The following is a 24,797-nucleotide window of genomic DNA, read 5'->3' on the forward strand; positions in this document are numbered from 1 at the left end:
CTTAAGTACGGAATGTTGCATGTTCTATCAAATATAGTTGATACATATAGTGTTGGTTGGTTTTCCTAAACTGTTTTATTTTTTTCTTTCTTTTTTTGTCTTTCTCACAAGGGACAACTAATTGAAGGAGTTAGGAAAGGGGATATATTTGAAAATGAAGATGATATAGAAGTAAAATATTAATAAAATATGACCAAAATATATTATGAGTACCCATAGTAGATACACAATTTTTTAAAAATCCATACCTATTTTAAATTATTGTGAACTGCATGTTTGCAAGTGAATTTGGTGTCAGATAATGATTTCCTAGATTTTATAACTGGTAGCTATAGTCCAAAGGCGTGGACTGTCTTCCAAATTATAGCCATGCACTTCGTGTAATGAGAGTCTTTGCTACAAGGATTACATAGATATATGCAGAACACAATTGGTTCTTCTTTTAGATGAATGGAGTATAGGAGTGGAAGAGAAAGAAATAAGCTTTTTCTATTTGTATAATGCATAGAGGGTCAGCACTGCATTTAAGAATAGTAAGAGCTGACATTCATATACTTACTAGGTGACAAGCACTATGCTAAGTATTTTACAATTATTATCTCCTTTGATTCTTACAACAACCCTGAGAGGTGCTATTATCATTGCCATTTTACAGATAAGGAAACTGAGGCAAATGGAGGTTAAGTGACTTACTCAGCGTCACTACTTGCTAGTTAGTATCTGAGGCCCCACTTGAACTTGGGTTTTCCTGACTTCAGGTCTAGTGCTCTAATGACAACATGACCTTGCTGTGTTAGAAAACATAGAAAGATCTGGATTCAGATTCTGGCTTCAACATAGACTAGCTGTATGACTATAGGCAAGTCATTGATCCAGAGACCAAGTATTTTAAGTTGATCCAGGGAGCCAACTATTTTAAGACAAAAAAGTGGTAGACCAGTTGCAGATTCACATCAATGGGAGAAGTTTCCACACCAAGAGACCTCTACAGCAATGAAATGTACAGAATCTTCCCATCTCCTGCTCCACCCCACCTGAACCCCCCCCCCAAAAAAAAATGTTCAGGGCACTACACTAGACAATGGAAATACAAAGTAAGAGCAAAACAGCTCAAGCCCTCAAGGAGTTACTGGGGAAACACAACACAACCACATATGAGTATATTATAGGCTTGAAATGTTCGGATAAGTACTTCAAATATCTGTTTTACTTTACACTCATGGCCACAAATTCTGTGTTTATCAGAATAACAGAGCATAGCATTTAAGCAAAGGAATGGCCTTTTGGAGATTGTAACAGAAAGCTCAATATAAGAAGGTCACTCTTATCTAACCAATGACATGACAAGCCATTGTTTACTGCATTGATTCAAAATCTTATTGCTGCCCTAGGTCTTTTTCATATTGCCACTTAGCTTGTTCCTAATGCCCTTCCATGGACATTAAGATCCTCTGATTAGGGATTTACAACTAATCTCATTTTTATTACATTTCTTCAGCCTTAGAGTTTTTTCCTGCTGTGTATATAACAGATCTATAACTCTCCTCTCTTGAATATGTTTAGCAGTTGCGTGTTTAATCAATCCACTAAGAAGTAAATAAACCTTCCTTCTAAAACTGCTTCACCAGAATTTAATTCAGACTAACCAAAAGGCCTTCTTTTGTTCTTTCATCCTTTTAATCACACCTCAGCATACTTTAACTATATGCAACACTGTACATATAATGTTCTTTTATGTCTCCTTACAGTCATTAAAAATCATAGCAAAAATTTTAGATAAAGAAAACACAGAAATCTGGGCATTTAGAACCAAATCCAGGTTTTAAATAGCCAGGAAAATCTATTCTTGGTAATAGGATATAAGACTGACATCCTAGATGGCTTTGTAAAAGGATTCAGAATGAACTTTAGCCCGATAATTGGGCATTAATTTGAGGGAAAATCTAGTGGTAGATTTGTACTCTGTGAAACCATTTTTCATAAATAGCTGTGTTTGAGAAGAATTATTAAAAGAATAAATAACTTTCTTGATCAGAACTCTAACTGATTAAATTCCCTTGGTTGAAGAAAATTTGCTTTGCATTGCAGTTTTGGGAGTGGGTCAAGTATTTGGTTGCAATACCATGTAGATTAAATATGGTTGAAGGTAAAAATCAGTCATAGTAAACAATAGGAAATTTAAGTATATTAGAAAATTTGGGATAAGATGGGTAGAGACAACTCTGATAATAATTGGGAAATGTGGGTTTTTCCACTAAATAGAGAAATGATGAGACAGTGTGGTATAGTACACAGAAAGCTGGCCTCAGTCAAAAAACTGAATTGAAGTCCCACCTCTGACACATATTGGCTGGTCACAAAACTCTGCAAGTCATTTAACTTCTTCCTCACATTCCCAGCAACTAGGACTATAAATTCCAAAGCCTATAACAATCTGCACCGGTAGAGGAAGTTGTCACTTTGGGTGTTCCCTCTACCAATGAAATCATAGGTTTGGGGTATGTATGTTGTGGGTTTGTGCGTGGGTGCGCGTGTGTTTGTGTGTGTGTGTGTGTGTGTGTGTGTGTGTGAGAGAGAGAGAGAGAGAGAGACAGACAGACAGACAGAGGCAGAGAGAAATAGAAACAGAGATGGAAACAGAGAGAGACCAATAGACAGAGAAACAAAGACAGAGAAAGACAAAGAGAAACAGAGACAGAGAGATAGAAATAGAAATAGAGACCAATAGACAGAGAGACAGAGACAGAGAAATCCTGTTGGCCTTTATGCTTTGTGACTTGAACATTGTGAGAAGGTAGACATGTAAATCATAGGTTCTGTGTAAAAACCTAGGTAAGTACATAAGTATAGTCAAATACTATAGAAAATGCATACCCATTTGATGTAAAAACCTTAAAAAGACAATACATTTTAATTGTGACAAAGAGAAAAGCAGTTGTAGAAATGACAATTGCATGATTAGCAATTGCGTGTTTAATCAATCCACTAAGAAGTAAATAAACCTTCCTTCTAAAACTGCTTCACCAGAATTTAATTCAGACTAACCAAAAGGCCTTCTTTTGTTCTTTCATCCTTGTAATCACACCTCAGCATACTTTAACTATATGCAACACTGTACATATAATGTTCTTTTATGTCTCCTTACAGTCATTAAAAATCATAGCAAAAATTTTAGATAAAGAAAACACAGAAATCTGGGCATTTAGAACCAAATCCAGGTTTTAAATAGCCAGGAAAATCTAGACTTTGATACTATGATCATATTAATAACAAATGGTTGCTTGTCCCTGGACAAAGTATCACTAGAGCTGGCCCATATTAGAGAATTCTCTACTGGTCTTCTCTTTTCCTGTTCTGATTATACCATTCCAAGAGTCCAGAGGTAACTGTTATGTAACACATATTATGCTCTGTTAAGGTATCAGCTATGATTTCTTGTTGAAATCAAAATGTTAAACCTTCAAGATGTTGAACCTTCATGTGGATAAAGTAGCTTATAGTCTGATTGGTGGTGTCCCAGAAAGCCTTAGTGTGTCACAAATAACTCTATTGTTTAGATACCTGGAAATTTTACTACTAGCTTTAGTCACCTTTGGGGCAAAGGAATTATCTAAAATTTATCTCTTTTATCTAAGAGCTATGTAATGATGCCTTTTCCCACCTTGGAGCACACTTAGATATTATTCTTGATGACTACATGGAAGCTCTATGGAACTGGTTTTCAGTCACTAACGACTCATCAGTGAGAGTCCCCTAATTGACTGCTAAACTAGAAGAACTGATGTTTTAAGAGACCTGTGCAAAGAGAAGAGCACTTCCAGCTGGGGCTATTGCTCTCAGCCTGTCAAGATGTGACTCTAGTGAGGGGTGAAAAAGTATAGGGTCCTTTTTCTGTCCTCAGTGTCATGACAATCTCACTCAAATGGCAGCTGGTGCTAGGGACCACAACTAGACAAGGTCATGCCTGGGTCTCTAAAAGCCCCTACCTTGTTTAAATTTTCCTTCTTTGAGCAGGCAATTTTGTAAGTTTGGAAATTTCTGGAAGTCTGTGGTTGCAATGGTAGTGTCATCTCCTGGCATAAGAGGTTCAGCAGTACATCCACACGAACAGCATTGACTGATGGCAGAGGAAGTGTCTTCAGTTATATCAAAGAAAGGTCTTTTACTTTCTCCTTTGGAAATACTCTCAGACTTTTAAGATATAATTTTTATAGTAATTCACATTATCTCAAGGTCTCCACAAAGGGGAAAGTAAAAAAGAGACCCAGTGTATAAAATGAAATGTCTTTGGGACAGGTTATTTTTTTTCCTACAAAATGCTAAAAAACAATGCCAAACTAGAAATCTTCACAATGTGTCTTAACAGAGAGATTTAGTCAGGATTTGGTCATTTAAATTATAACTATGGTTACAATCTTCCAGGAGGCTGATATTTAATTCTCATCAAGAAACAAAACAGTATGAAAAGCTGCTGATTAGCAGACTTGCTTGACATTATCTGATCACCTTTTGATACCAGCCTGCCAGCAATACAGTCAGGTTGGCTGGTCCTCTTTCCAGTAGCCTCTGTGAAATGCTGATGCTGCCCCTGCTGTCAGTCACTGCAGCTGCCATGCCAGTGAATGTTTTCATCTCACATGCTATATATAATGAAAAGATTTTTTTAAGGTTGAGCAGAATTCTCTCAATGCAGAGCTAAGTGGCACAATGGTTAAAGCTCTTGACTTGAAGTCAAGGAGACCTAAGTTCAAATCTAATCTCAGGAAATTACTAGCTGTGTGATCCCAGGAAAGTCACTTAACTTTTATCTGCCACAGTTTCTTCATCTGTAAAAGGGTTGTTGTGAGAATAAAAAAGATAATATTTGCAGAGGACCTAGCAATGTCTGGCACATAGGAGACACTTAACAAATATTTGTTTTTGTTTTTTTAAAGGTGATGTCAAAAGTAAAATTCAACAAAGATAGACTGAGGCACATTTTCTCTGAGCAAGATAATAGTTTATTAGCAGGGGTGCTACCTGTTAATAAAGCAGGTCAATGGATGCCTTGGTTTAAGCCTCAAACCCCTAGATCAAGATGCAGCTACTTTTTATAAGCTTAGAACAAAGAACAGAATGGGGAGGTGAAGAAATAGTACAATTGGTTACAGGGTTGGTGACGTTGTGCAGTTGAGGAAAACATGATTGGTTACATAGCTGAGGCCTGGGTGACAATAGGATTGGGTGGAAGTTCAGATTCAATAAAGGGCTAGCAACAATCCCCTCCTTCCCTCCTGTGACTAAGAAAAGTTCATTGTTTGAGTCACCTGCAAGGTAGGAGATAGTGTGCCAGACTTCTTTGGATAACAAACCAGACATCCTTGAAGGAGATTTTGGTGGTCTAAAGGTACTAGACTGATGGTGTCCACCCACACCCCCCAAGGATAACAGAGTTCTCTGAGGCAAGAAAAGAACAATGATTAGAAAAACCGGATTTCTAAACTTAACTCATTACAGGCCAGCCGAATTTCTGAACTAAGTTCAGAGACAAAGAACCATGACTTAGGCAGTTATAGGACAAAATAAATTAGAGTGAAATCAAATACAAAATCAATGTTTGCTTTAATCCATGGGAAAAGTTTAGAATAGGGAGAAATAGGTGGGAATTCATAGTTCAGGAAGACATAATGGGAGAAGCCAAAGATTACTTTATTAAACACAGATTACACAGAAATTTCGTATTTCCACAACCTGGACCCTTTATTAAAGAAAATATTTAGGAGACCCCGGAAAATGCAAGCACCAAATAACACCATAAAAGGGAAACAGATTATATTTTAATAGATAGGAAAAGACTTGTTATTGGTGTAGAAATTATAACTGAGTAAGCAGTCTGTAAACATTCAAAACATTCAGGTTCATCAGAGCTAGATTTGAATTATTTCAATATTGCATACAATTGAAACAACACTGAATAGTTTAAACAAGTAACTGAAAAATAAAAAAGGGAAACAGATAACAGAATTGACATAAACACTTTAGTATAATAATTTTATCCAGATGTCTAATCAGCATAACCTATTTGCCACAAAAAGGAGACCAAAAGAGACCAAAAAGTTATAACAAACATCTGACTTATTTGCAGAACATAAACTCATTTGTAAAATCTTACAAAGAAGGATGATAAACAATTACAAATAATAGCACCTCATAAATCATAGAGAAGTAGTGGAGAGTAAAACCATTTTAAAGAAAGCTTGGTAAAATATTCAAATAAGTAAAGTCATTCCTAGAATATTCAAGGATGAAAATGGAAGGAAGACTGCATATAGAAGAAAAGTGGATGAAACCTACAAAAATCATTTTTACAAGCTATTTTCTCCATTAAAGTCAATGGAACCACCATACTTGAATTCTAATATCACAGTTCTTAATGTGCTGATGGATAAGTTAGGAATGACACTAAAGAGAGCAAAGATAGAAAAAGTAGTCTGAGCCAAATGTAAAAAAAAGATGTGGTCAATATAAAGAGGATGAAAAAAGAAAAGAAAGATACCAAAGGCATGAAAAAATCTTGGAGTTTATTCATGCCAAAAAATAATGACCAAGAGAACACTAGTAACTACTGACTTTCATGTCTAGTGTTCATCTATGCAGCCTCTTTATGAGTCATCTACACACAAATCAAGAACATCCTTGATGAAGGTATTCCCAGAAAACAATCAAACTTTTACAATCAATATGCAACATTGGACTACATCTTTAACATTTCACAAGAAACTGAAAGATGTGGAAAATATCATTGTGCTTATTGTTCATTGATTATAAAAAGAAATTGATTCACTGTGATGAAATATTGCCTTAAGCTTCTCTTACAAAGATATGATGTGTCCCATCCATATATAAAAATTCCAATTTTATGTAAAATATAATTATAGAAATAACACCATTCAGCGAGCTTTGAAGTACATCATAAAATATAGAAATGCATGCTCCCTTATACTCGCTACTGTGATTGAGTTGATCCCACATAGAGTCCCAGTCAAATAGGGATTCCCTGTGGATTGTGAGATCCTCCAGATGTCCTTCTTCATAGATAGCATTGATGCCAATTGCATCAAGCCCTAAAATACTTCAGAGATGTGGGAGATCTGTAATCACTCAGAAGTTTGCCCCTATTATTCATACAAGAAAGACCAAATAGATGAATAATTCCTATTGCCCAGATTTCAACATGTATTTGGATAGACAACCTATAAAGTTTGTTCAGTAGCATGTATATCTGCAATAAACAGTGCAAATGGATGATGTGTTGGGCCCAAAGTTGAATAAGAGATGGAAAGCAAGTCAGGCTGTCTTCGGGACATTGCAAAACCCTTTAACTGCTCCCAAACTTGCCTTGAAAGCAATGCCAATGTTCTATCAAATGTTGTTCTATGTTAATGGGACATGCCATATAACTTTCTGAAGAATATAAAAAAATTCTCAGAGAGCAAAACAGAGGTATGTGGAGGGCATGAGAAGTTTACAACATAATCAATGAAGAATTCTGAAAAACTAAATGACAGGAATTAGGCTGGTCACATAGCAAGAAAGAGGGATGACAGGCATGCTCCACTGGTACCCTCATGATGTCAGGAGAAAGTGGAAAAGACCTCCAACATATTGAGGGGGTCCCCTTGCTGCAAACTTATGGGAGGAAATTGAATTTCCTGAGACTTCTAAGGATCACATAACAGGGGCAAATATAGGTGGGTTTTGACTCATATAACTGGGCAGAACTTCTAAATCAATGTATTCAGTGTCACTCAACCACAGACCATAAAAATAAAGTTGATGTTTTCCCTCTTCCTTCTCCTTCTCCTCCTCTTCTTTTTCTCTTCTTTCTTGTCTTCCTTTCCTCTTTTTCTTCTCCTATTGGTAATTTCTTATAGATATGTATTGATGAATTTTCCTTCAAACTTCAATAATTCTAATACTGGGTAATTGTGATATCTGCGTTCCATTTTAAGCTGCAGAGTTTACCATAAATTCTTTTCTTTTTACTTGGACAGTGCTGCCATCCATCTCTACGGGAAGATTTTGAATGGACAATAGGGAATAGACATGATAAGGGTGATTTTTTACATTCTTTAGAATGATTTGGTGGACAGCACTTAAAACACATTCAGCAGACTTGCTAGTACATTTACATCATTCTGTAGAGTATAGTACTGACTAATAGCAATAATGGATATTAAAACAAAAAATGAAGTACCCTCCTCCACTCTCAAACTTCATAGGACCTTACTATTGGGGTTCTTTTCTGTAAGCCAACTTTGTTCCTTTTTCTAAAAATCATTTCCATGATTAGGACACATCTCATGGAAATGATTAGAAATATTCTTTCCTTCCTTTGATTTCATGCACCACTTCACAACTCTCTCGTTATTTTTATATTTGACATTATACAATTATAGCTGTTTTATTCTAATATTTTCTATTAATGTTTTGTGTTGCACATTGATATATATATATACATGTAAGTATATATATATATTATATATATATATATATCAGAATCCCATACTACACTCTCAATTTCACAAGAACAGGGTCCATGCCTTAATTATCTTTGTATTTCTTTTAGTGTCTAACATACAGTAGGCATTTATTAAATGTTTGTTAAATGAATGAATGAGAGTACGCTACACCTCTTCCATTATAGTTAAGGGGGGAAACACTTTCTGATTAAAAATCAGCTTCTTTTCTTTTTAAATTTTTGGGCAATTGGGGTTAAGTGACTCACTCAGGGTCACATAACTAGTAAGTGTCAACTGTTTAGTCTGAGGCCACATTTGAACTCAGGTCCTCCTGACTTCAGGGCTGGTGCTCTATCCACTGCGCCACCTAGCTGCCCCTAAAAAAAATATCAACTTCTAATAGGTTTATCTTGTAGCATTTCACATGATTATTTATGTAAAGGTGTATAGCTCACCTTGGAATGAGAAAAACCTGAGTTCAAATCCTGTTTCTGACACATACTAGAAGTGTAACTATGCTTAAGACTGATGAATTGTACCATTTTGGTGGAAAGAGTTTCCAGAATTTCCTTATCCTGATAGATACATGGTCACAAGTCCAGTCCAATTATGCAAAAAAATATTTTCTTGGGATTGTGGCTCTAAAACCAAAAGGGTCCTCAGTGTCATCTAATCTATTCTCCTCATTCTTCAAATGAGAAAGAATGAGATGTAATTCCAAAACATTTGCTCTTTCCACTGTACCACAAAAACCCTTTTCTTCGCACAAACAGACTGAGGGGAGCAGGGAAGACTTGGAAAGGGAGTGGAGAAGGTACCCACAGCACACTTTTAAGTTTAATTTGTGTCATTAACATTTTATCCATCACTTCCTTATGTTTAAACAATCAAGACAATAAATCAAGTCCTGATTTATAACATTTTCTGATTTCTGAGGTGTAAATACTTACACTGAAAATTTCATAATTTGCTTTCATAAGTGAGTTTGTGCTGGCTCTGATGCACGTCTGGTTTGAATCCTGACTATCATAACTGTGATCTTGAGCAAGTTGGAGAACATCTCTAGGCTTCAGTTTCCTTTTCTGTAAAATTAGAGGGGTTAATAAGATAAACTCTAAGGTTCCCATGGTGCCAAGGCTCTAGAGGCTTGAATATTATTTTGTTTGTTTTCTGGTTGGGCAATGGGGGTTAAGTGACTTGCCCAGGGTTACACACCTAGTAAGTGTTATGTGTCTGAGGCCAGATTTGAACTCAGGTGGTCCTGACTCCAGGGCCAGTGCTCTATCCACTGCACCACCTAGCTGCCCCCCCCCCCAGAGCCTTGAAGATTTTAAATACATGAATATGCAGGGCTTTAATCACACTAGGGCATTTGGGAACATCTGACCCTCTGGAAATGCCTGTACCCCAGTTGGAAGTTTGCTACTCCCTACCTTTTTCCACTAGTTACACTTTTTTTTCTGTGCCCTACACCTATTTCTGGGCCTCTAAGTACAAAATTTTTGCACATGTCCTAAACAAAAAAATAAAATTTTTTTTATTAAACATGAACTGTTATAAATTATCGAAAGAAACTATTATACATGGCTTGAAGCATTCAATGATTACCTACTTAATGTTCTCACTTCAATTAACCTCCTCCCTCTCTTCTCCCCATTCTCCCAATCACTTTTAATTCCCCCCAGATGATTTGTAAAGAACATTTATTCCACAGTTATCAGCTTCTGCTCATCCAGTATAGTTCTTTGGCATTTATTTTCTCCTCCAGGTGTGGTAGTATCATGGTTCCACTGGGAGATTTCTGAAGGGAACCATTCTCTCTAATTGACAAATGGAAGTTATGAATTAAGGGCAGAGAGTAGAGTTCACAAGATGAACACAAAGAAGAAAACAGGGAAAATTAGTTTGCACCCCTTATAAGCCCTGAGGATCTTTACCCTAACTCCCTCTCTCCTAGATGAGTCTCAGTCCATGGAGCTAGACTAGTTGGAGGCAGTTCTCTAATGCCATCAGCTAAAGCCCTCACCAGTGCATTCCTCCCCACCTTCTACCCTGCTCTCCCTCTCCCACTCTCACACCCCCCCCAAGATTATCAATTGAGAATAATTTTTATCAGGCTTAATTAGTAGCTTTTAGAAAAAGATATTTTCTAAAGTGGTGCAGTAAGAACAATTGGTATAAAATGTTCCCCTAAAAGTCACACACTCTTTCATAAGTACTTAAAAAGTCCATGGGAAAGTGGACTCAAGCTTAGAGATCACATGTGGTAAAGGGTTAACGTAGCTCCTGGCCGCTTGAAGTCCCTTTTTTCCATGTGTGAGGTGCTCAAGAAGTTCCCTTTAGGTATGGTATATTTCTCTGGGATCCTCATGGAGCCATGAACCTATGTCCAGTCTGCTCTTGGATCCCAATGCAAACACTGCCATCATCTGATCTGAAGATCTTTATACTCCAAAAGGAAGGTGGGGAGTCCAACATCTTCTTGTTTGATATCATAAATGTCAAAAACAAGGCTGTATACAGCCCACAACACTCCTGAATGCAGCCCAAACTGGGTAATAGCTGGATGCCACGGTAGATAGAGCACTGGGCCTGTCAGATGCTTACTAGCTGTGTGACCTGGAACAAGTCATTTAACCTCTGTTTGCCTCATTTTCCTCACCTGTAAAAGGGGAATAATAATAGGATCTACCTCAAAGGATTGTTGTGAAGATCAAATGAGATAATAATTGTAAAATGCTTAGTACAGTGCTTGGCAACAGTAATGCACTATATAAATGTTAGCTATTATATTATTATTAATTGGAAAATATTTAACAAAATAAATAAAAAATAAAAATAGATGACATTACATTTTAAAACAAAGTCGAAATAGAGCCTACAGGCATACTTATGTTGGATTGGTGACCTCCATTTCTATTTGAGTTTGAAACCACAGTTCTAGTCCCTTGGAAACTTGTAAATTCTTCTTTCATCCAAAGGGAGGAGGAAGGAGACTTAGGCCAAGGCTGAAATCAAGGATTCTCCTTCTTCCCAGATTGTTCTTCTACAGAGGTTTTACTAGAATGCCATGATTGCTCAAACCTCAGGTTCTAAATGAGCTTGATAATTTATAGATAACCCCAAAAGCATGACTGAGTTTTTAAATTCAAATTTTCCAATGCAATGCCACTCTAGGTACACATACTTTTTTGCCTTTGGTCTAAAACTTTTGATTGATTGATTGATTGACATGCTCAGTGTGTACAAACTTGTCCTTCATATATGGAGAATATAGCACTAATAAACTTTTAGAATTTGTCTGAATTGATTTCCTGTCTCTAGAAGGAGTTAGCAAGAACATAAATTATATATTGGTAATGACTGACCACTTCACAAGGTATGTGCAGGTATACTCAGCCAGGAACCAGAAAATTTCCATGGTTGCTAAAATATCATGGGAAAAGTATTTCCAAATATATGGACTTCCTTCCAGTATCTATTTGGAAGAAAGCAGAGATTTTGAGAGTGTACTGCTCAAGAAATTGTCATCTTTGACTGGCATCAACAAGTCTACAACAATATTTTTCCACCCTTGAAAGGATCTCTTTTGAGTGGAACCTAGAACATAGACTATAGCATTGGAAGATTAAAATGGGTCATTCAGTAGTCACTTTCCTTGGGCCTTATGATCCTGTGGGACTAATGCTTTTGGAGGTCTTTGTCCAAAAAGACCAGACTGAGCCTCTGGCAGGTGCCAAGGGGTGGTCAGATAAGTGACCTCTCATATATTTGCTTTCATGTTAGTGGGCCCTGATTAGTACTAAATAGATGGCACAAGATCATATTGTTACTGTTTATCTGGAGTTGGCCATTATGAATTGGAGAATGTGAGATGGATCCTCTAACAATATAGGTAGGCTTCCATTGTTAAATGGAAATACTACTTTAAAGAGCTTTCAGATAACTCAGATATTAATCCTCTTCATGAGTGTGTTTGTTGCTAGAGACTGAGCCTGAAGGTCTTAGCCCCTTTACTTTGCTTCTAATGAGCCTCTGATTAGAAAGACTTAGCTCTTGAGGAATGCTATTTGACTTGGCTTACTGATGGTTCTACCCATTTGAGAAAGGTATATGCAACTGGATCCTGGTAGCTATCAATTAAGTAACTAGGGAAACTCTAAGTTTTGAGTATGCTGGCAAGCCCTTCTAATGGACCAAGCTAAAAGCTTCATGACTAGCCTTTGAGGGATGGGGTAGGAAAAATTTTAATTTATGCTAGTTCTTTGACGGTGGCTATGGGTTTGGCTGAATAGAAGAACACATTTGGACAGTTTAAGGTTCTCCACTTTGGAGTTAGGATTATTGAAAAAAAAATGCTGATGCCTATTACCACATTTGTGGGACATGTTAGTGGCTGTCAGAAACATCATATGCTCTCTGCTGAACCAAATGATCAGGTTGATGATGTTATGAGAAATGCATAGGTTGGATATTGGGTCCAATATTAATCTGTACACAGGAGCTGTGATGCTATGTGTTATGGGCCTGTGGCCATATGAACCTTGTATATAAAGAGGATGCAGGTGCTTCTATTCAGCATGCTCATCAGAACCACTTTTGAAGGACCAGTATGGCATCATCCCATGTGGTTCTCAATGTGCCTCTGATTGGTAAATTAATTACATTGGCCTCTTCTTCTATGGCAGGGCAAGAAGTTTGTCCTTGTTGAAGTTAATGTATACTTAGTATATGAGAATGCAGTGCCATTTAAGTCTGCTAACATGGCAGCCACTATTAAGGTCTCCATAGAACATCTCCTTTCTTATGAATCACCTCGTAGCTTGGTTCAGATGCTTATTTACTTTGAGGAAGGTCTGCTATTGAGCTCATCACTTTCACATTCACTAGCTTTTCCATCTTCTATCCATATCACCACTAGATGTCCAGCATCATGCAATGCTAGAATAGACTTTTAAAACAAAAGCTCATTGTCATAACAGTGTTGGGTATTCTGCCTTCCAGAAGCTATGCCTGATGAACTAGTACTATCCCAAGAAAGAGGCAGGATCTCTACTCTATGGGTTTCTTGGGTCAAGGCTTCAGGAAGACTAGCCTAAGCAGGATGGACTATTTTTGGACATAGTCACAGTCAACCCCTTCTAGTTCTTCTTTATTCCATCCTGTCTATGAGATCGCCCAGATCTCAATATTTCTGTCCCCTTCAGAAGGCTCTGAGAAACCTGGGGAAACAATTCGTTATCTCTTTCCTTATATTTGGACAGCTCCTTCCCAGAAAGGGTTTGATGGGTCTGCTTTATAATAATGTGGGGGGATGTAGAATGTTATTTTTACAGTCGTAGTGAGTAGGGGTTGACTTGGAGGACTTGGCCAAATAGGAAATGATTTTCCCTGGATGAGACTGAAGGGGAGTTTTTATCCAACCCCCATAGAAAGGTGTAGAAGAGCCCTCAGTAGAGCCCTCTAAAAGAGACAATATTTAGTGGGTGATTGGAGAGAGGCAAAGCCTGGGATTTCTGATCTTAGTTCTTTTTCATAGTCTCTCTGGCCTTAAAAGGGTCATTATATTGTGTATTGTATTTGTTTGCTGCTGGTATGTTTGGGGTTTTTCTTTTTCCTCTGGTGGTGTCTATTATAGGTCTCTCTTCTCCCCCAGAGCAGGGTTGACCAGTAGCAGGTCTAAAGCCATTTAACTGATAGAAGGCCCTCTACAGGGCCTTTAGGTCCTCACCCCCAAGATGTGGGGTGTTATAAGAGCATTATTTCCTAGACTTCTGCTATGTGATCTGAGCTAAATTTTCTTAGAGCCTATCCCATGTAAACTAGACTACTTTTTCCTTAAAGGTATTAAAATCATCCTTGAGACTTAATTGACTCAGGTATTAAGGCTTGAGTTGTTGAATTTGTTTCCTGGTCAACTAATGACATAAAAGAGACCAACTCACTATGTGTTGCCCCTCAGACTTGGTGGACATATAACCGCCAAATGAGTCAACATACTCTCTGGCCAAGGACAGTCATTTACTGGATGCGCTCTCCCTGCTGTAGCTAGGTTCCTCCATTAACTGCCAGATGATCTATGTATACCTCATTTCATTCCAATTTTGAACCTCAACTACCAGACTCAACTAAGTCAAACTGGACCTGTAACATAGGGTATAAAACAGAGCAGCATATGTTCACCAGAGGTGTTTCTCACTGTCATTGAGGAGAGGAGAGCCAAGCCCAAGTCCAAATCAGATTCTCTACAGATGGTGAGGTCCTCTAGATGTTCCTATTTGCAGATGACAGTGTGCTGATTTCACAGACCACTAAATAAGATTCATAATCAAAATGGCTATAGAATGTTCTATATTATGGGGAAGCTTTTATTCCTGTACTTTAAAATGCAAACTATAATTGTGTAATTCTTTGGCTAAATACACTTATAAATATGTGAATGATCTAGAAACCTAGGTGATGTGGATATTCCCAATGCATATCATAACATTCTACACTTTCTTATCTTGTAGTAATCTTAACCATATCATTTTGCATGTTCACTATAGATGATCTACTCATGTGACATTTCTAAATATTGCATTAACAATAATAAATTACTGAAGAATCCAGGACCTGAGCCCTTACCCCTCTTCCTTCTCCATTATGGGGTCCCTCTGCTATGAACCCAAGTAAATTATCCTGATGGGGTTCAGAAATGCAGATACCTGGCCTCTAATAAAAGTAAGGAAAGATTCCCTTTTCATACACATTAGGTTGTTAAGTCCTCTGCCCTAGGACCTTGGGGGAAGATTTAAAGTTTAGGCTTTACTAATGTTAATATCTCCCCAAAGTGAGGGATAAAAAAGGATTTAATGTATAGTATAAATCAGATGTGATACAGGTGTACAAACAAAAGAAATGCTAAACATAAAAGACAGTATACATTGACAGAAAACTTAAAACAATACTCATTAAATTATAATTACTATAACAATCTGATGGGAGGCTATCATCAGACTGTGAAGTCATTTGCAGATTGCCGATTAGGTATTTTATATTTCCTCTTCCTTCCTTCACTGTCTCTATCAGAGTCCATGTCTTCTGACAAGCCAGGCCAGGAACTCAGGCTCCTTCTCTCATTGGTCATCTTCTGTGATGAAGAAATTCTCCTTTGTTACCAATCAGTTTCACTCAGAGGACCTAGGACCTCTGGGCTTCTTAAACTCAATTTCTCTTCTAAGCCTTGGTACTTCTACCTCAAATGAAAGGTAACTGATGCTCACTTAACATACCCAGGAAAGAAAGCACTAAGTAGAAAAAGCAGCTAGTGGCTCAACTGCAAGCTTACCCACTCCAGGCCCTCTTCCCCACCTGAGATGATTTCATTCACCATTTGTCACTGTATGTCTCAAAGTTATTTGGTGCTACCTGGAGCACTCAAATAAGAGAGAGAGCTGGGTAGGTGACACAGTCGATAGAGTGCCAGGCCTAAAGTTAGGAAGACTCATCTTCCTGAGTTCAAATCTGATTCAGACACTTCCCAATTGTGTCACCCTGGGTAAGTCACTTCACCCTGTTTGCCTCAGTTCCTTCTCTGTAAAATGAGCTAGAGAAGGCAACAGAAAACCACTCTAGCATCTTTGCCAAGAAAACCCCAAATGGGGTCACGAAGAGTCAGACATGACCCAAAAACAACAAAGCTTGATACTAGCTCTCATTTTAAGTGATACAGTATTTTATCCCCCTATCATTGTCATGGGATAAGGAGAAGACCAAACAGTCACTCAGAATTTTCTACACCATACCAAAGCAATGAGTCCTTTCAATACTGGTCTGCTGTGTGGCCAGAAGCAACCAGAAAGTCTGGCATTCACAAAGAATCCAAGCATGGAATCACCCTTGGAAGGTTCCAAAGGTGCTCTAGGCATGTGATCCCTAGCATAGTCCCTAGAATGTGTTCAATTCAGCATCTGTCACACTGCTACAACACATATACACATTTACTTGAAGAGAATTCACTTCAGAAGAGTGGAACCATTAGCAGCCGAGGCTTAACTGAAAAACCTTCCATCCAGACACATAGAACTCACTTCCACAACATAGACTAATACGGGAAGATTATCCAGCTTGTGATTATTTTTGCTCATGCTTCCCTTATTCTGTGCCCATCATGGAGTGTTGAATATAATAGATTTTATGAAGCCAGTACAAGCCCAGTTTCTCCTACCCCTAATTTTTTTTAAGACAGTGATTTATTTTGTGCTACTGCCATTTTTTTTTTCATTGCAGCAAATCTACCCATATCTGACACAATGAAGATCTGTTCCGGAAACTGAATAGAAGGATAGGACAGACATGCATTTTAAAAATAAGAAGTAATCCATTTTTTAAAATTACCTGGAGAGTGTCTGGAAACTGATTAAAAATGAGATTTATTCTTATATTAGTCACCATTATCAAAAAAAACCCTGGGTTGGAAAGATTGTATTCTTTGGAACTTGGCTACCTGTGGTAGTTGAGGTATGGGGCAGAAGAAAATGAATGGTTTGGTATAATATTAATATTCTTCTAAGAAAACTTATTATTGTTATTCAGTTGACCCAACTATTTATTCATCATAGAAAAATGTGAAGTTTACTCTGTGTCTTTGGGATTTGGCAATGTTTTTAGGAGAAACCTTTAAAATTATGCAATCGCACTGATGGTATATATGGAGAAGTGTATACCAGAAAAAAATGTAAATAACAGTATAAACACAACCATGTGGAAACAATGGTGAAAATATAATGAAAACCATGTTAGCATCAGAACATAACAAGAGACAATAAAAAGGAACTATAAAAAGACAGAGAGAAAAAATCTCAAAGTACATCTCCAACATGGTTGTTTTTCACTATTGGATGTTACTTATTAGGGACCCTCCTTACATAGACCATTCTGCTTCATTCCTCAGTTCTTGCTCATGCAAATTCCCAGTTTTAGAAAAACAGCAATTTTTTTCCATGTATGAACAAAAGCATGAGGTTCTTAAAGGAACTCAGTGAGCATCTGACCCATTCTTAGATGTTTTGGATATTCAAAGTAGTTGAAAGGAGAGATAAGTTTGTAATTTCACCAAAAAAAAGTGTTTCTCTAGTAGAAAATGTTAAATTTAGTTTTATGCAATATAAATAGAATTGTGTTCAATAAAGAATATGCCAAAGGTACCACCAAGTCCATCTATATCTACTGAATGGAAGCAATTACTTTACATATTTTATACTGCTCTAACAATCAGAACCATTGCTGTATCCAAGGGGCTAGAGATCTTTGCTGATCCCCCTCCCCTTAGGAACCTATCTGCTCTAGACCCGTCAATATATGTGGTCTGGACTAGGTTCAGCCCTTGTGAATCCTGACCATCTATAAGAGAGGTCAGACTCCATTTCTCTCTCTGACTCATTATTCTTCCCCATTCTATTATTTGGGCAATGATTTACTTTAAAAGTAGGTTTGATTCCTATCTAGGTACTAATAAATATAAAATATTAATTAGGTATGGGATAGCTATTTATTTTGCACTCACAAAATAAATACATAATGCACAAAACCCACAAGTGTGAACTGACTGAAAACTTAATAACCATAACAATAAAATAACAACTGTAATACTTTTCTAGAAGTTTACTACTTAAAATATCTAGACATAATGTAATTTTGGGGACTGATGAATAGGCATTTTAAAATTTCACCCTGGCTCTGCATTGTCCAAACAATTCCCCTAGGTTGTTTGGCAAGCAAGGTCAAGGAATTGAATTCCTCCCTTTGCTAGTATCCTCTCTAGAGATGCACCAACACCCCCTGTCACCAGTCAACTCTAACCAAGGGTTCTGGGTTCTACAGCTATCAAACTCACAAGTTTGCCTCTAAGACTAGTAAAATCCAATGGGGGATTGTGGTTTGGTCATCTATACTCAGAGATGAAAATACAATACGGAAAATGCAGCCAGGTTACCTGGCCAGGCTCAGCTCACCTAGCAAGGCATTTGCTCTAGCACCCCTTTTGGTGGTGTCTCCACATCTCTGGGATGGGAGTAAAGGCAGCCCTTTCCCCCACCCCTCATAGGAAAGGTTCTAATAGTTATGGCATGGTCTGTAGCCAGGAGGGAAAGAGGAAAATGAGGGCAAGTCATTCTCTTTTAAAGATCTACTGAGTCAGCCACTCTTCTTGCTTAGTGTCCAATACAAGGATTGCTTCATCATCCTCCAAAGAGCCAAGTAGTGCAGCAAGCACATGTGGTTGGCCAGGAGCGGGCAGGGAACTGTGTATTGCCTCTTACACCATCAAAAAAAGTTTTATTTTAAACAGATGTGAGCGAATTAAACCCAATATTTTCAAGTATTTTAGTGCCATGTGATGTCATCTGACAATATTTTATATGCTGGATAATGTGTATTTTCCAAATAGCAAAGCCATCTATATGTATATACTTACATTTTTGTACATGACAAATAAAAAAAAGACAATAAATTGTTGGATTGTTTAATGAAAAGCAAAGAGCCAGAAATTTCCAGTAGCAAATGGAATTATCCTAGTGTCAAATGTCCTCTCTGATTAAGAAACTCTGTATGTGAACTATGCTTTTTCAAATAGATCTGGGGAGCTGGCATTTCCTCTCAAATTTTCATTCAAGGGATGGTTACCTCCTTTATTTAACACTCAAAGTGTTTGGTAGTACATTTAATGATTAATCTGGTGAACTTTGCTTTTCAAACCTTATTAGGATTTCATTTCTGGAAAGAATGATACAATTATCACCAACTCTCCGTTATTGAGTTATCCAGGAAAGTGCTTTGTTTCTACTTTTATCTTTAGGGGACAATAAAAGGATAATGTCCTTGGTGCTAAGAAAGAGTGGTTTCCTCACATATGACTCTGGTGAGCAACTTCAGCCAAACAATCAAGAAGCAACAAACAGCATGATCTTTAGTATAAGATGATACATCTAAGTTACGTGAACTTCCTTATACTGTCTTGGCTAGAAAGTCTACTGAGAAGAGAATTTCTCAAAAATCATCTAAAGCTTTCCAACAAGCAAAAATGAGACGTTTGTGAGCCAGTATTAGTATAAATGTTTTCACTCACAACTTTAAGAAATAAAGGAGGAAGGATAGTCACTAGTCTCTCTATTAACCCTCCCCATCCCCCTTTTGAAAACAACAACAACAACAACAACAACAGTATGCTGGAGTTTATTATTACGGTAGATTTTTGGATTGCAGTTTGAGTATATTAAAAAGAGTCTCTAACCAAAAGTCGACCTTCTAACCTCCTTCCCTCTTTTCTACCCTTTAGCATGTGAGAGTAGGTTGCCCCTTCACTGTAGAAAGAGCTATGGTTAAGCAGTGAAGCCTTCTATGTTTGTGAAGCCCCTGGGGATCTTTGGGGATGCCAAGTACCATGCCAATGATAATTATTATCCTAAGGTACTTTTCAAGCAATATGCTACAGGAATTATGCCTTCTCCATATTTCCTCTTTTTCCTTCCCACACTCTATGTGTTTGGCATCATTGATGCCCTGAAACCCTTCAACAGAATTAAGAAATTTCTAATACAAAGGATTAATTTAATTAGTAAAGTAGAAAAGTAGTAAAAAAAAAAAAAGGCAAGGAGACAGAGGAGAAAGAAGAAACAAGGAAAAGGGAGAAAAATGGAAGAGCCAAAAAAGGGGCCGGACAAGAGAGGGGAAGAAAAAGGGAAAACGATTAAAAGAAGAGGAAAAAAGGAAATGTATGGGTACAGAAAGGCCGGGGGGCGAGGGGGGAAGGTGAAAGCTTAAAAAGAGAGAGGGCAGGTTACAGAAAAAGAGCTTAAAGAATCAAGGGAACAAGAGGAGCAGGAGAGGAAGAAAGAGAGGGGTGTGTTTGTGCTTGTCGGGAGGTGGAGTGGTACGGGGGCTCTTTCAGCACCATGGGGGAGGGTCGCTGTCAGTCAGAATGGAAATACAGCGCTAGCAGATCCGCTGAGGAGGAGGAGGAGACGGAGGAGGCAAGGGCAACAGCGGCTAGGGCAGCAGCAGCAGCAGCAAGTCCCTCCAGCTGCGTCCCCGCCCCTGCTCCCCTGTTCTTCCCGGCGCCTGGAGGTGGCTTGCGGCCGTGGCCGTCACGTGGCGGTCCCCCTTCTCTTTCGCTGTTGTCTTACTCCCACCTCGCTTTCCCGATTCTCTCCAGCCCCCTCCTAAACTCAGGGCTTGGGAAAAGAGAACGGCGCCCCGGCCGCATTGTGACGTAGGGAGGGAGCCAGCAGCGGCTGCTGCTGCTGCTGCTGCTCCTGCTGCTGCTGCTGCTGCCGCGGTGGCGGTGTCTCGCCTGCCGGTAAGGGCCCTTTCCACGGGAGCCTGAGCGAGTGCAGCTGGAGCAGCAACCGTCTTCAGCATCATCGTTCCCACTCAGGAGCAGAGTTCTAGGGCACCTCGGGTGAGTTCAAGTTCCTCTGAACCCAGGTCCCAAAGCGGGAGGCAAAGGCCTTTGCTAGAGGCTCCTACAAGTTTGCATGTGTGCGACCCCCACCATACCAACCACTTCTTTCTGTCTCTCGATGTTTCCCTTTTGTGCCTCGCATCCTTTGCTTGCAAGGGAAGAAAAGGTAGCTTGGGGCAGTAGAACCAGTGCCAGAGTGGCTATAGCAGCAGCTCTCTCTTGAAAGGGTTTAGAAGATGTATCTATAGTAACAGCGGCCGCTGCCAAAGGGGCTGTTTTAACCATGGAGGGAAAATTGCACCAGCACAGGAATTTCAATCTCTGCCTGCGGATTTCAATTGATTGTTCTCTTTTTATTAGCTTGTTTTGTGTTTACCAGTACTAACACCATCAGTACTATTACTGGCGATGATCTTCCCTGGGACAATTAAGGTATCCAATTAAGAGGTGTAACAAAACTAGAGGGGGGGAGGGGGGAATGGGAGGGAGGGGGAGAGAGAGAGAGAGAGAGAGAGAGAGAGAGAGAGAGAGAGAGAGAGAGAGAGAGAGAGAGAGAGAGAATGAGAATCTGAGAATCTTTTTAGTCTTGAAACAGCCTGGGTACCACACTATATACCCTTTCTACCCCAATCCAGGCGGACTTTGACAACTTCATAACTCATTCTTCTGGGGGCTTGTTTGTGTTAGCTTGCTGAAATGTTTTGTGCTTTGCTTACTGTCCTGGTGAATTTCATGTGCAGGTGTTATGTAGAGTAAAATGGTAGTTTGGCTATTGTCAAATGCCAGGTTTTGTTTGCTTAATTTTTTTTTAAGAAAAGAAAAAAGGGGGGAAATACTGAGACATTACTGGCAGCCATACAGTTTCCACAGGAAATACTAGCATTCTTTGCTGAACTCACTTGCAAGGAAGAAAGCCTGTAGGAAAAGAATAACAACATTGTGACTACTTTTCAGGGGATGATTAGTGAGTATATACACACTTATATACATCCCTCCCCCCTCCTCCCACCACACACACACACACACACACACACACACACACACAATGTTGTTTGCCTTGAGAAAGTTGACTAAGGAAGGAAGCATTATTGTTAGTGTAATTTTCCTCCTGCTTGAAGTAAAGCACTGTACTTCTCTCCCAGTTTATGAGTTACAGGTAACTCTCTAAGGAAGGGAAAAATTTTAACAGGACTATTTTGTCACACTCTATATGAAGTGGAGCCTAGTCCAGAGTGCTGTTTTCTAAATGAACTTGGGACAGTATCCGGGAGTTTTATTAGGATTACAAATTGTATCAATTCTCCAAGTGTCACTTTAAATGCACAAGAGTTTTTTTCTGTTGAAGCAGCAACCAAATAAAAACTATTTTTCTTATTATGAAGTACACATCTCTGTTGGGACTAAGTAGAAATCTGTATTTCATTTATATACTGAATTTCAAAAGGCATAAAAAGCTAAGAAAGCTGCCTCTGTGTGTGTGTATTTTGGAGAAAATATAGTCTGCTCTATCTTTGATTAATTGTAAATGAAATTCAACATTGTTTTAGTTCTACCAAGTCCCTGCACAGCGTCCTTAAAGCTTGCTGGAAAAGGTTTTATGTTACATTGTAATAACAATTACAGCATTCCCTAGCAAGACTTTTATTGATTGAGAATTTACACATACAAGAAAGTATGCATCATGTCCTGGAAAGAAAAAGACTGATTGTCCTTAAGTTGTGAGGGATGTAAAGCATATAGAAGAGAAACATTTATTCCTTGCAATTTTTTTTAAAGGAGGGAAAAGGAATCTAAACATCAACTTTAAATGACTTAATGTCATAATGTTGAAAGGAATAAATAATAGCATAATAGTTTGGAATTGAAGTTGTTTTGTTACTTTGATGTTCACCATTTAAAAACGTGCATGGGGAAGTAGAGCAAATTTCTTTCATTATGTAGCAGCCTTTCTAATTTCAGGCAGTGGTTCAAATGTAATTACACACTGACAAAACACAAAATATATGGCAAGAAACTTTTTACTCACTTATTTTGAAAGGAGTTGTAGCATGTTTTACTGATGTTTAAAGGAAAGTAATTCACACAAACATCTAATATAAACAAATGAACTTTGATATTATCAGAAAGATCCTGGAGCAGTTTGGCTTGCCAGATTTAAGACATTTCTTTGTCAGGGGAGTCAGAGGAGGAAATCTCACATAGAGCAGGTGCATCATTATAAGAAACACAAGAGAATTTCTCTTTTAAATGCAAAATCTTATTGAACATCCACAAGAGAATAAATGACACTAATAAAATAGAGAGTCTGTGTGTTTGGCAGTCTGTCAATCTGTAGTTGTAAAAAAAAAAACATTTATTAGAAAAATGCATCCTAGGATAAAAATAGGTAGAAATTCAGACAGACGCTTGCTTAGAACCTTTGTAAAATATATACTTGCTGCTTCTTTATACTGTCTGATTTGCAATTGATAGGAAGTAGCTTACAGTGAATAAATAAATATACATATTACCTGGTTGACAATTAAATTTTATTTTCCTTAGTTCATGTTTTTATTTATTTGACATCAATTTGCTTTCAGCTTTTAAAAGCAATTATTGAAAAAAAACTTATTGAAATGTTGGGAGAAACTCAATATTGTGTTGGCTTTTTCTCATATTCCTAAGACATATTTATTTCAATATCTATTTATTGAACTTCTTTATCCCAGGTGGGTGAGGTATACAAAGGAGTATAATAAGCAGTCCCTGGTCTCAAGGGATTATAATCTAGTGGAAGAAAGAATGCATGCATGTGTAAAATATTTTTTAAAATGTGGACAAAAAGTGCTAAAGGCACTCAAAGGAAGAACAGATTGACCATTATAAACTGGAGAAAATAGGAACAGTTTCATGGGTGGGTGGAGCTTCAGCTGAACCTTGATAAAAATCCCTCCTTTGAAAGGAGAAAAGAAGATATTCCAAGGGAGAACAGTGGCATTGCTCCAAAATAGAATACAAATAAATACACACAATAATACGTGCACACACATGTATAAACACATATGTATATATCTACATGTCTGCCTATATATCTATCTCTATATTTGATTCCCTTCCCTCTCTTCATGATAATTTTTTCCCACTTAGGAAAATTGATTAAGGGACCATTGCTTTTGATTTCATTTTTCCTGTCTGAAACAAATGTTCATGAGACAGCCTCATGCCATGTACAGATAAGCATGCCATACTATGTCTTGATTCAGGTCCTCTGATTCCAAATCTAGCACTCTTCCCACTGCTAAATGACTCTTCCCAGTCATTAGAATTCATCATTTCTATATCTAAGCTACAGAAAAAGTTTTGAAAGCCAAATTCCATTCTCTGATCCCATCTTCTTAGTAATCTGTAACTTTCTGTGTCATTCTTTCTCTTCCAAGGTCTCACCTTCAGTTAGTAGTAATGTATCCTCAAGTTCTTCATTTTTTGCCTAGGACTTCATAATTCCTAGGAATTTCTTCTAGGTTTTTTTTTCTGGTGATATTATTCATTCCTATAGAAATCATAAAGAATAGATGTTGAACATTAGATTTGACAGGTTTGGGAAAGCTTTCTATCATATATGGAAACATATGTATAGAAAACAGTACATATGTAGTCACTTCAATGTCTGGCTACCTTTACATTCCTCATTCAGGGAGTCATTGACCATCAGCATACACTTTCCTGCCCTTCATAGGCAGTAACTGAAATCTTCACTACTGGACATTATGTGTTGATCCTCCTTCTTCTTCTTCTTCTTCTTCTTCTTCTTCTTCTTCTTCTTCTTCTTCTTCTTCTTCTTCTTCTTCTTCTTCTTCTTCTTCTTCTTCTTCTTC

General features: G+C 37.9%; 1 protein-coding gene across 1 annotated transcript in view; it reads left to right on the forward strand.

The window, feature by feature from the left end:
- The first annotated feature begins 20,837 nt into the window (after window positions 1–20,837).
- Window positions 20,838–24,797, forward strand: part of SNCAIP (synuclein alpha interacting protein) — a 212,898-nt gene continuing 208,938 nt past the window's right edge. Inside the window, exon 1 of the mRNA XM_027874875.1 lies at window positions 20,838–20,940. The gene's annotated coding sequence lies outside the window, so the exon portion shown is untranslated. The remainder of the gene's footprint in view (window positions 20,941–24,797) is intronic.

The sequence above is a fragment of the Vombatus ursinus genome, unplaced genomic scaffold, assembly GCF_900497805.2.
Source record: "Vombatus ursinus unplaced genomic scaffold, bare-nosed wombat genome assembly UNPS02014807.1, whole genome shotgun sequence".
NCBI classification, from domain to species: domain Eukaryota; kingdom Metazoa; phylum Chordata; class Mammalia; order Diprotodontia; family Vombatidae; genus Vombatus; species Vombatus ursinus.